The sequence below is a fragment of the Aquila chrysaetos genome, chromosome 3, assembly GCF_900496995.4.
Source record: "Aquila chrysaetos chrysaetos chromosome 3, bAquChr1.4, whole genome shotgun sequence".
NCBI lineage: Eukaryota > Metazoa > Chordata > Aves > Accipitriformes > Accipitridae > Aquila > Aquila chrysaetos.
This window is the reverse complement of record NC_044006.1, coordinates 26,729,666-26,743,056: the sequence shown is the minus strand read 5'-3', so window position 1 is coordinate 26,743,056 and position 13,391 is coordinate 26,729,666.

The window sequence follows — 13,391 nt, the reverse complement described above, 5'->3', positions numbered from 1 at the left end:
AAAATTTTGTTTCTCGTTTTCATGGAACACATAGGTACTCAGAGTAATTCAAGAAGCTTTTACTTGGAAGGTTCACTGAAGTACTGAACAGAATACAAAGATCTATCATAGAGTTTCCACAAACTTTTACATTCATATCCATTTTTCCAGGTATAAATTGAATTTCTGTTGTCAATAGGCCTTAGCTGACATGTATATAAGGTGAATGTGACCAGTTGAGTCAGAGAAGACATTTCTCCCTTGCTCCAAACATTATGTCACCTACATGAACTAATAAATCCCTCAGGAGCAGGAAAGCTAAATTCTATGTGAACAGTTTTTTTACTCTGACACTCGAAAAATACAAACTGCTGGCTTCCAAATAAATTAAAATCTGATCCTACTGTTTTCATTATGCCTTAACTGATAGAAGACTTCCTTTGAAATAAATAAGAGTCACAGAAATGTATATTGGATACCCTGACAAAGTGGACTGAAATGTTTGAGAAAGCACATATGTAAGAACTTTGCTGAGCTGGAAGCTTGCATAGTTCTCATGTGAAATATGCAGCTGAAGCATCATCCTCTAAGCATGATATTTTACACACAAGCAAATGATCTAAAAAGTGCAGTTTCTGATGAAGATGATTAAAACATATGACTAGTTAAACCAGGTTGTCTTAATTTCCAGAAGGATAAGTGTTTTCTGTACAAGTGTAGTTCCACCTTTCTACAAGTGTACATCCTGTTGTGTTTCTTGAATTGTAACCCATACTTACTGCTTGACATTTTTAGGGTTAAAAAAATACAGTAAAAAAACCCAACTCCCATTTTTTTCCCTGATGTGTTTGAAAGAAGGCCTATGGCTGTATTATTATAAATGGGTTGATTTAAGCCCATTTCTTTTTTTTTTTTTTTTTTCCAACTTTCAACCATGCATTTTAATGTTCAACAATTTGTCTTGGTTTTAATCTGACTGGGACTCGAGAATAATTTCAAGATAAGGGGCAGTGCTGGCACTTGAGCAAATGTATATAAGCCAAATATAAATATATTTTGGCTAAAAATTAAAAGAAAGGTCTTGACCATTAAAATGTTCTGATTCAATTTTCCAAAATGACCAAAAAAATATGGAAGAACTTAACAAATTTTAAGGTGGAATTCTTGAAATCACAAGGGGTTGAAATTGATAGATCAAGAAATCTCTTCTGGTCTTTGATTCCAATCAAGAAATACTTCTCCTACATATGGTCTTGTAGGATTTTTTCACCATCTGTCAACGTGGTTACTTTCTGGATAACTAAAGTTATGATGGATCTGGAAGTGCGTAAGTTTTTCTCAGTGCAGGTAAGACACAGATCCATGGAGCACATTTCTTAAACAGTAGTCAAGCTTCATGTTAAGTTATAAGTGACCAAGTAAGAAATGTGTCTGTTTTCCAGCTAAACTGGAAACCAAAGTTAGACAATCAGTTATCATCGAGTGTTTTCCCCAGTGCTATCATAAAATATGTCAGTTAGATATAAGCAAGACAATATAAACTCTAAGGGATCATAGACTCAGTCCAGCTCACCATGAAGCCAGTGAGGGATTTGGTCATTGACAATAAAAAGAAAGGCAGGGTAGGCCATGAAAGACAAACTAATCCAAATGCTCTCTCTATACAGCAAGCACTAACTCAGTATAAGTGAGGAGCTATGATTTTGTTTTGCTATAACAGACAATGTGAATCAAACACCTTTCCCAGCAATCAAACTAATTTGGAAATACCATGAGCAATACTTGCATGCATATATAAGATTTTAATTATTGTTCTCCTCTTGCACAGGCGGGAGAGCAAGGACTGATTGAGTCTATGTATCCTGTCACCAGAAGGTGAAGGAAGGGATTACTGTGCATCCATGGAGGAGAAAAAAAGTAAATTGTTCTGATCTGTAACGGTTGGTACAGCAGGGATGGGTTGACTTTAAGGTCTTGTTAGGAAAGCATTTCTTGTTGTTCAGCACTCACTCAGAGCCAAAGAACCAGTATCTCCAGTTCTTTTATGTTTTACCTTGAGAGCCGATGATAAAATAAATGGAAATGTTGGAAGACCCCTTAAGGAGAGAGAGATGAGTAGCCTGCCACATAGATTGGTGTAGCACAACATTTGGGTTTCTGAAAGAAGAGGCAAGGACAAAAGAATTTTTCTTCTGTTTCAATTTTGCAAGCAAAATAGAGATTACAGTTAAACAGTATAGTGTTTGATTTGTTTGATGATCATATTCTTTCTTCCTACCTGTTATTTAATTTGTGGAGTTTTCTTTGTTTTGTGGTGGGGTTTTTTTCCCCCTTTTTTTAATTATTAGTAGTATTATTATTGTCATTTCTGGCTAACTACAAAAATTTAGGCTTGGTGTTAATGAGCAAATTTCAAATCTGGACCATGCTTGCAAGGAAAAGGCACTTGAAGCATCTCATATAGCAAGATGCTTCACAATTCCCAATTGATTCCACAATTCTCAATGTGGTTATTCTTAACTCTGCAATATGAGTGAGCCAGCACAGTCTAAATGAGTAGACACGGGGGTGAAGCAGACTCTATGGAGAGACAGCAGAATCTCTATTCTAAGGCAGGCTTCATCTCACCCCTATTTTGCTGTCTACAGCTGTGCCAGGTACTCAAGGATCTTCTTGTAGTTCAAGGAGAGGAAATAGGCACTTTAGTAGTGCTTGACTCATCTGATCATGTGCAAACTTCTAGTTTAGGGTAACAGGAATCTTATCCTAGATGACACTGACAATCCTGACTAGCTCTCTGTCAACTGTAAAGGGACACTACAGTGACAAGTCTGAAGTTAGTTGTCTGTATTCAGATGAATCCTTCCTTGATTTGTGAGTGAGAAAGATGTTATCCTTTTTTTTTTTCTTCCAACCATTTACTTGTTGTAATCCCATAGACTGCTGGCTGAGCAGCAGAGTGAATGTTACAGCAGTCAAGGTTTGAAATAAAACCAAGGTCAACTGAGCTGAACAGGACACTAATGAACAAAAGATGCACTTTTTCTGGAAAGAATAGATTTTTCAATCTGAGTTACCAAAATATCCCTGTGAGTGTGTCTATAAATGCTATAGGTACTTCTGAAGCCACCTGCTTCACCAGACCTGCCAGTTTTGCTGGTTTGCAAGAAGTGTGACTGAGACATGTCCTGGAGCTGATGGTATCCTCGATGCCTGTACATGCCCAGGGGGTTAATATATTGCCAGACGGCCTCTAAGCAGGCAGTCCACAAGCTGATAGAGAAGCAGCCATGTGGATGGAGAGCACCTAGAAAAAAGGTTATGCTGTATTTACAGATTTTGAGAATGGTACCGACATAATCTACAACACTTGTATAGAATGGTCTTCACTAAAGGTAGAAGTGGTAAGCAGCTAAATCACTAGCTGCTGTAAGATGGGTGAGTGGAGAATAGTCTTTCAGTCTTTCGTTTGCATCTAAAATTCTCCCACGTTGGCAGGCACGTCCGTGGGTAGAACAATGAGGCCTTACTTCATCATGAAGTTGGAAACACAGAAGGACTCAGTGCTTTTATCACTGCAGCACTTATAATTAGTTTGCATTCCTTTTGGTTGTTAAAGAGATTGCATTCTTTTTGGTTGTCAATGTTTACCAGAGAGATTCAAGGTCTTTTTAAAGTGGAAATGAAATAGCCTGCTCTTCATCTCTCTTTTGCACAGAGTACAGCCATATAGACTTCAACACATTTCAAGGTTTTTGACTGGGATACTGAAGATCTTTCACTGTTCAAAAGTGACAAGTGGTGCTATTAAATACCTCTCTGCTCTCAAATTGTTTCTACAAAATGCAGAAATTTCTACAAGATAGCATGGTATCACTTTTGAATGATGCACAACAAAAATGTGTGTACTCTGTAAATTATGAACATTTCTACTACTAGTTTCATCTAGTTCACCTATAGCTCTATCAGATTTTCTTTATGGGTAGCAAAAGGCATTAGCTTGTTAGCTACAGTCATCATGTTCCTTTCATTCCTTTTAAAGTACTTTTCACTTAGGTTCTTCTGCCTTTTCCTGTTTGAGTGCGTTTCTGATGATTAAATCTTTCATACTCTCTCATACTCTTTGCCATCTCCATCCAAGTACTAATGGAGCACTTTCAGTTCACCTGCCCTAATAGGGCAACTTGCCCTATAGGCCAAGAGGCATAGCTTTTGCTGATTTGTCTGTCTGGCTTTAAAAACTCAATTTTGGTCTCAGAGCCAGTGGATCTTGTTTACAGCAGTTGGAATATGGGTGATTTTGGACACTGTGCCTAGATTCCTGTGCTTGTTCTATACATGGATATAATATTTACTTACCTCTTTGGGAAACTTAATTCAATATTTGTATATTGCTTTGAAATCCTTAGATGCTGTGGAGAATAAATTAGTATTCATTCATTACACGCCATATTGCAGTGAGTAACATACAGTACTCTAAGCACCTTTTATTACCAATGCATTTACAGCTAAAAGTTCATGCACTATTGTCATAGTAGGACTTTGGTCTACCTAATGTGACTTCTTTATAATTTTTAATTAAAAGTTGAGATAAGATCAAGAAGTATAAATCTTTTATCAAATACATGTATTTTTTCATGTCTGATACTTTAAAAAAACCTGAAAAGGGTCTGAAAGCTAAGTGATTTTTATGTGGCCACACCTCACACAAAGTATCTCCAGATCACCCTGTGTTTCATAAATATTGTGAAAAGGATTTGTGCTTGAGAAGAAAAGGGACTTTATCTTGGAAGATAAATCTGGGCAACTGATATGACTTGAGTGGCCTCTTCTAGTCTTGTTTTCTTATGGATGAAGATTATCCAGAATGTATTTTAATAATAAGCTTGTCATTCTATAATAGATATTTGTATTTGACTTTATATGGACATGACTTATTAAATAGTTACATAACATTATGTATTCGTCTGTATGAATGGGTGAGACACACACATATATATTCTGCTCTCCAAGAGATAATAGCACAGTATGGTGGGCTGGTATTGAAGCCCTTGACATGTAAATAAGGCAGCTTACCCACAGGCTCCTTCACAGTTCTGTAGTGTCTCATTTCAGATTGCTTTTTGGGTTCTTCTAGAATCCTCCTTCCCCAGTTAGGGAGCTTTCTATTCTCCAAACTAGAGGAAACATGCACAAAAAGTTTTTCATGTGACACCAGACTGGATGGCAAACTCAGAGTGCATTGTGGTGGTTGTTGCGAGAGTCATCACATAAAGGTTTATTACCATCTCTTTTAGTTTCACCTGTGTACCAACAGTCTAGCTGCACCTCTCCTACTATTGTGTAGCAGGGCATGTGATAGTTCATTGCGTTGAACTATTGATTGCAGAAAAGACTTTAAAATCACATCTTAGATTAGATATTTCCTAACTCCAGGTAATAAACCCAGGCTGTTTTGCAATGTACAGATTAAAATCTAAAAATGTTAAAACCAGAACATGGCTCCTTATAAATTAGGCTGAAGTGGTCTTTATGAAAGGCCTCTGTACTACCAAATCTGATGAGAGGCTGCATGTCATTAAGATGCAACGTTCATACATCACAAAGCTCTTCACATTGTGTGCCTCTGTCCCAATCCAATGTCAGGGAGGTTTCGATACGATCCCAAGAGAGAGATTAAGACACAAATGAGGTCAAATGCCATACACCCAAAATAGCTTTTATTGTGAAAAGTAGAAAATAGTAGTAATAGGATAGAATAGAATAAAAAGGCAGAAATCAAGCAAGCATTTGGGATAAAGTTGCAGGAATAGTCACCACCATGGATCCGTGGCGTCTTGTTCGTCCTCAGTCTTCAATTCTTCAGTGGTGGGTGCGTGTTCCTCAAGTCTTCGGTAGTAGGGTTCAGACAGAGCTTTTGATGGTACCATTTTTATACAGTCCAAGTTCCAAAGTCTCTGCCTGGTTCCAAGAAACTTCATACATATGCATGGTGGGTGTGATGCAAGGCAAGGGTAGGTGTGGTCTGGTTCTGTGCAGGCTCAGTGTGTCCCACGTGGTCGCAGGGGGGACAATTTCAGGGTTGTATTAGATGATTTCAGGGTTGTATCAGATGATATGCTCCCTGAGGTCATCGCCCTAGAATCCTTGCACATACACAGATAGTGGTTTGCAGACACCAAAACCACAGGATGATGCACGGGCATTCACTCCTGCCTCTGCAGGCAGACCTCAGGGACTAAAACTGTTGCTGTGGGTTTTAGTCTTGCCCCTGCAGGCAGACCGCAGGGACTAAAACCATGCTGTGGGTTTTAGTCTAGCCTCTGCAGGACCAGAAACCTTGCAACGAAGCTCACACCCATTATACCAAGAAATGTTTAAGGCAAAAATGTCTGTCCATTTAAGACAAAATGCCTGTCCATCACAGCCTCCTATCAAGGCTTCTTGTTTGCTTTTGGTATGTCAGTGCAGAAGGAAGAATGGCAAAAAAGATCACGGTGCAGCCCTACAATTTGTACTTTGATTTCATTCCCTTGTTACTCCTACTCAATTTTTTCCTGATTCTATGGAAAGAAGTAATTTCATTCTCAGTTTCATCCTTACTTTCAAAATGGCTACCTAGGTGTCAAGAGCAATCATTTGTGCTCACAATATTTGTGTGTGCACTTTTGATGTACATGCATGTATGATTTTGTTATATGCTACTACAGCCTGCTGACTGCTTCCCCCGAAAGAACATCAGACTAACTGCAGTGGGACTACTCTGAACAAGGAATGAATAAGCCACCTCTTTTTCAGGATATAACTACTACAGCATAGAATTTATATCAATATGACAATAAAATAAATAGTGGTTTTCAGACCACCATACCAGTCAGCACTCAATCTCCTTAGTTCACCAAAAACCTGTACTGTCTATTTTTCTGTTTAAAGTAGTAGGAGGGTTAGTGGCCTTAATGAAAACCTCCAACTGGTGAATGGGAACATTCTTCGAGGCATGTGATACAGTAACTCCAGTAATTGTGAGCTGTGAGCTGATCTGATCTGGTCAGGCTCGGCTGGAGCTCTTACGCAGCTCAGGAACTCCACTGAAGCCCAAGCAGTTACTATGCATGCATAGCCATGGCAAGTGACTTCCTAAAGTTAGCATAAAGCTCATCTAATGCTTTCAATTTTAAAAAAAAGTTGCCAGGTTGCCAATCTTCGTACAGTTGGTGTTCTTAATGCCAGGCTGTCTTTGTTAGAAATCAGAAGCCTAGCAGAAAGGAAAAAAAAAAAAAAAAAAAAAAAGAGAAACACAGGAGATGCATAGGAAATTATCTGACAGACAGGTGTGCAGACAGGCAAAACAATACGTATTTATCTTTTAAGTGTGATCATATTCAGGTAGTATGCAGAAGCTCCAGTCATGATTGACACCCTGCTCTGTACTTAGGTGCAGTGTAGACACTTAATAAAAGGCAGTCCTGGAGTCATAATGGAGAATTACTGGAGCTTCACATTTAACTGTAACACAAAGTGCCTTACCACAATCAATTGTATGAAAGAATTTATAACATGATTCAAGAGGACTCTGGATACTCCTAATATTATAAGATAGAGTAAATGGTAGTATTTTAAAGTACTTTTATTGTCATGTATCCATATGCTATCTGTAGTAGGAGATGAAGATAACTATGGTTTATTAGTGTAGTAATTGAGACTGAATGATGTGGACAATATAACAGGGAGGCAAATATGTATTCACTCAGAATGCTTAAATGCTTCAGTAACTTTAGTGCATTACTCTGCTAACCTCTTCCAATCTGTTAAATAAGTATTGAGTAGATAATGAGGCTGTATCCTCAATAGCACAAATTATTTAATGTAAAGCAGTGGTTTAAAGCTACCAGTTGTGAATTATTCCAAAACCTTTACCAAAGAAATTCCCAAGATGAGGGTTGTAGATCACTGTCAGTTTAAAGAAAGAAATCTTGTCAGATAGTGCTGGCTTTTTTCTGTGTTTCCAGCTGCTAATTTGCATAAAATATGGCTAAAAATACATCAATTCTTCCCTAATATTACTTTGTCATGGAAGTATTTACTGTATTCACCAAGGTGTTGCTATGTACTTGTCTTGCAAAAGCCTTCAAGTCACATGGAGTCTCCTCATCCAGGCATAAATGATAGTCCTTTCTGTAGCATTTACCTTGCAGTCTGTGCATTAGTGAAAGGATGCTTCCCCCCGCCCCCAAATAGCAGAAGGAAATGTTCCAGATTGATTTCAATTTCTGTTTTAAAGGTGACTAGAAATATTTCCAACATAATTGCAATAGCTTTTCATAATATTACTATAATTCACTTTGTGTACATTTTTTTCAACATAGACCTTCTCCTGTGCATCCATGAATGAATATAAACTGAATTAAGAAACGACTATTTCAGCACAGTATTTTAAATGTACATTTAAATGTATTTTTAAAATACATTCTCAGTGAAATCTGTTGTATATGTTGATACTTAAATACAATGAAAGTTTAATGTAGATGCTTGGAAAATAATTAACATCTTCAGTGTTATATTTTACACTTAAAAGACGCAAAGTGTCTGTCTCTGTACAGACGGGACTTCCTCAGATGTCATAGGTATAAATATAAGGGATAAAATCCTATTCCTATTTGATCGATAGCAAAACTTCCTCTGGTTTCAGTAGAACTAAGATTCCACCTTACCCATCCAAAGCATGCAAGACAAGACTAGGATCTAGAAAATACCACTTAATGTATTTGCCATTTAGCAAAAATCTAAATAATATATAAAATATAAAGTCAATATAAAATATTATTGCTATTGATAATAGCAATATATAACATTACTAAGAGAGAAGGCACCTATGTGATCTAAAAAAATAATAAATAAACTGAGAGAAAGAAAACTTTTAAGGTTAAGGAGTCAAAAATGCTGGTCTTTATTCCAGAATGAAATCGATTCATCAAGGGGTCAGTCTTTCAAGGACTTAATCCATGTTTTAAAAATTGTCTAGATGTTTTTCAGTGCAATCTTCTCAGGTGATAAATTTGGCAAAATCCTCAAATGACCACTGTATTCAGATGGCTATTACTGACCCTATCCTCTACTTCTTGTGCAAAGAAAATCTCATCCTGCATATTTTATGCACATGACATATAAGATCCAGCTGAGCTTCCAGTTGGGCTGGTTGCATTAGTAGCAGACACAGGTTGCTCTGTATAGTCCCTAAAACAGTCAATTTCTCAAAATATGTATGTTCATGGATATAACATTTCCAGCTTGGAAGAAAAGAATAATAAAATAGATACCACATTAAAATAATTTTTCTCAGTGATTCTCAAATGTTGTTTCATTTTTTCATTAGTAGACTTTAGGGATAGTAGGAATGCAAAATTATTTTGCAGTATAAAAACCATCCAAATAAATTAACAAGTGGTGCTTAAATGAGAGGAGGAGGGAAACAGGCTTAAGGTGGGGTTTGAAAGCAAATTCAGAAGAAAAAGAAAGACATGAATGTGTAGACTACTGTGTCTTGGAGGAGAGAATTATTTTGGACTGTTCAAGTGGATGAGCAGTAATTAAATTATATTTGTAAATAAACAGATTCTTCCATTTCTTCGAGGAGCATTAAACTGGAAATGAGCTCAAAATAAGACTGGTGATTAGTGTAAAACAATTGCATTTCTGACAGGTAACCACCATTTCTTTTTGGTTGTTTTAGTCAGGATGCAGAGTAAGAATGGAATTCAGTTCTATTTGTACATCTATAAAATGCAGATTCAAGTCTAGTATATGTCTGAGACATACGTATGGCATGATTTTTTATTTGTTTTGCTTGTCAAAATCTTTCATTATGCAGTGTGGATTGATTGAGACCAAGATATCCCAAAATAAATTTCTGAAGGTAGATGCTGTCTTGAGCACATGTTTAGACTACAGAAGATGTAGGGACATGGAGCTGAAAACTTCTGAACATCTTCAATTTCTTTTGAGGTCTGTATGAATGAGAGTCTGGGGTCATAATTTTTAATAGTGACATACTAGGCTTTTTGAGAGTTTAACATTTCTTTTTTAAAACCACCTTTGTTATGAAGCATGTAAAGAACGAATAAGAACCATATTTTGCTATGATTACCTATATACACATTTTCAGTTTTTTATTTGCTTGTTTGTTTTAGTACAACTATGACAACAAAATGATGGTCAAGCCAAAATGCATTCACCTCAAACTATAATGCTATATTTTTAGCTGCATGAAGCGAGAAGAAGATAGTGGCTCTTTTCTGCCAATGCATCTTCATATTCCTTTTTAGCTACCTTAGGAAGGTTAGGAAAGACTTTCTTTCTTTACATTTCTAGAAAATAAAACTCTTTTTCCGGTCTTTACAGCGTCTTCCAGGCAGATGATCACAATTTTCATGTGCCCTCTTTCTTCCTCAGAGAAAGACCCTTGTTTATAGACAGTCTCAGTAGAAAACCCCATGTTGTTCTTGATAAACCCAAGACTTCCCTCAGTAATAGAGCTGTCCATTATATGGCCATTTAATTCTATGCATAAAATCATAAATCTTGTTTGGTCATAATCTGAAATACATTGCATCTATCTTTCGTGTGTGAAGTCCTCATATCTACCATCCTAGAGACGTGGATGGAAATTCTGCTATGGATAATTTTTAGAGCTCTGCCATGCAAGGGGTCCTTGGCAACCAAAAGTATAAAAAGGAAAAAACTATGTTAAAATGGTAGTTTGTTAGCAATAAAGAAGCATGGCTTTTACTTTTCAATATTAATTCAGAAGTTTCAGGTTCTTTTTCAGCTTGGCTCGTTTTCTTCTGTGGCCTCAGCTGATCACTTTATTGGATGCCATTTGGTCCCACCAGTGTTTGAAATTCTTAATTACCCTTTCTAGCTTTCTGACATTGTGTTTTTCTTCTTGACATTCACATACTGTAAATATAGCTCTGTCCAGGATGAATTCCATTTAGCAGACAATGCTTGACAGCCCTAGTAAATTCAGAATGATCTATTCATTCATCAATATGTGTGTATAATTTCCATTAAGCTCAATAAAATTTCTGTACAGCTGTAGTAACTAGAGTCTTTTAACACTTTAGTGTCTTACTAATTGCCAGGGAGGTTTCACCAGTAGACTGAGATATCTCCCCAGCTTTTAAGGCTCTGGGAGTGTTGATTTGAAAAATAAGGAAGGATTAATTTTCTTATGGAAGTAGCTTTGCTGGAAGACCCTCCTTCTGCACATCTTGGCTGGTGTGTCTGTCCCAGTCTGCCAGGACACTTGCCTAATCTATAGTGTGTGCAGTACAGGTCCCTGTTGACTCAAGTGGCAGGCACTTGCCGATTGCAGGATAGGGGTGCTAAAGCTTGCAGTTGCCCTGCTCAGACTGCAGGAGTGTCTCACTGCTTGCTTAGGAACGTCCTCACATTTACATTCTGGAAGTGAAAGGTTAGGAGGAAGAGTAGAAGAGAGAGGTGTCTACTAACTTCATACTGTGCCCTAACACAATTTGACCATGTTTTCATTTCAAAGGTTAATATATTCAACTTGGATTTGTTGAATCATGTAAAGTAATATTTCAAAACATCCTCCAGGAAGTAAAAAAAAAAAGAGCATATATATGATGGTTAGCTTATTTTATAGGACCAAAAAATGCCTGAAGATCTTTATAATGATTTTTGTGTGACAGAATCAGTCAAAGTTAATGATTTTGCAGGCCCCAGTTGTGGTTATATTAAAAATAATTGCATTACCCTTGAACAACTCATTGCTGTTGCTACATAGTTTAAATATTTTATGTAGTTTTTAAGGACTGATCCTGTTCTGAGGTGGGGAAAAATGCAATAATCTGTGCCATTTCTTCCGTCTCAAACCACAAGGAAACTTTCTACTATCTCAATTATTGAAATATTCATCAATCAACCTGCTGAATCTTCCTGATTTGAATTACTTGTCTTATCCTTTATAACTATTTTTTAAATGCATGCCTACTTGTGAGCTATTTAAGTATGTTTTTGAAAACCTCAATTAGCATATTCTAAAGAAGGGTAAAGTTTGAACAACTCAAATCAAGTCATATTTTTGTCCAGTGGAGGACTTCATGAAATGGGTGATATGCAGGTACATATGTATAAAAGAATAAATGGGTGTTGTGCAAGTATATTGCTTTTGTTGTGCTTGTTGGAAGGACCTTAAAAAGCAGAAATTTAGTTTGCAAAATGGTCTGCTGAGCTTTTAAATACTTACTCAGAGAAGCTGCTTATTACTTACTCAGGTGAATAATAAAGGCCAATGAATACTGAAAGGGTTGCAACATCTCAGAATGAAAGCAGTAGGATTTTTTGCATGTCATAGTCAGAAGTTTTTCTTTTTTCCTTGAATATATGCAGACAGTTTCTAATAGTATACCAGCACTATCGCTTCTGCTTTAGCTAAAGAACAGAAAATGTAGGTTTACAAATTTGAAAAATTGTGGGATATAGAGCAGGCAGAGAATAGAAGATGTTAACAAGAAAGAAGTTATGGAAAGAGGCAATTTTGAACTAGTTTAATGGCACTAATTAATATTTGGTTCTTAGTTAATTCCCAAAACCCTCACATATCCTGGTGATTACTGAACACCAAGAAGTGTCTGTGGGTACAAGGAATGGGGAGGGCACGGCAGAGGGCTGAGGATGCTGCAGAGAAGAGGTAACAAAGTCTCTATGGGAATATTTATTCTTTCAAAACCAGAGATAAGTACAATGACACTTAGCATTCATGGTGCACTTTTTCATTCCACATTTGCTACAGATATATTGGCACTACTTCTATGAAAGCATTTAAAATATGAATGTATTAATACTCGATATGGCTAATGCAAGGGAGGGAAGGGTTCAAGGAGGAAAAATTATGGCAGTTGGACAAGATTACAGAAACACTTTTTCCCAGGACTGGCACTTAAGCTTTGTCCTGTGCTGTGCTCAAACCTCTAGGCCACAGCTCTCCTGGGATATCACATATTACGTATGGATAAGTTTTCAAAGTGACCTAAAAGATAGGCACTGTACTCCCTCTGAAAGGCAATAGGACTGAGGATCCTAATATCCCAAGGCCTTTCTGAAAATCTCATTTTACATACAGTCTTAACCACTTCATCACACTCACTAAGTAACAGCGGATACTTGTTAATAGCATGTGTATTAGTCACTGAAAATAATTTATCCCTGAAAATAATTTATCCCTGCTTTGGGTCTCCTCTAAAGAAATTATACCTCTCCATTTCTCAGCCATCTCTATATAACACCTGAGAAATAATTGTTTTCATTTTTCTTTGCCTCATTGATTGTAGAATAAATAATCCATGAATAACTCCCCACCCTCATTATTCTACCGTATCTGGCGAGCA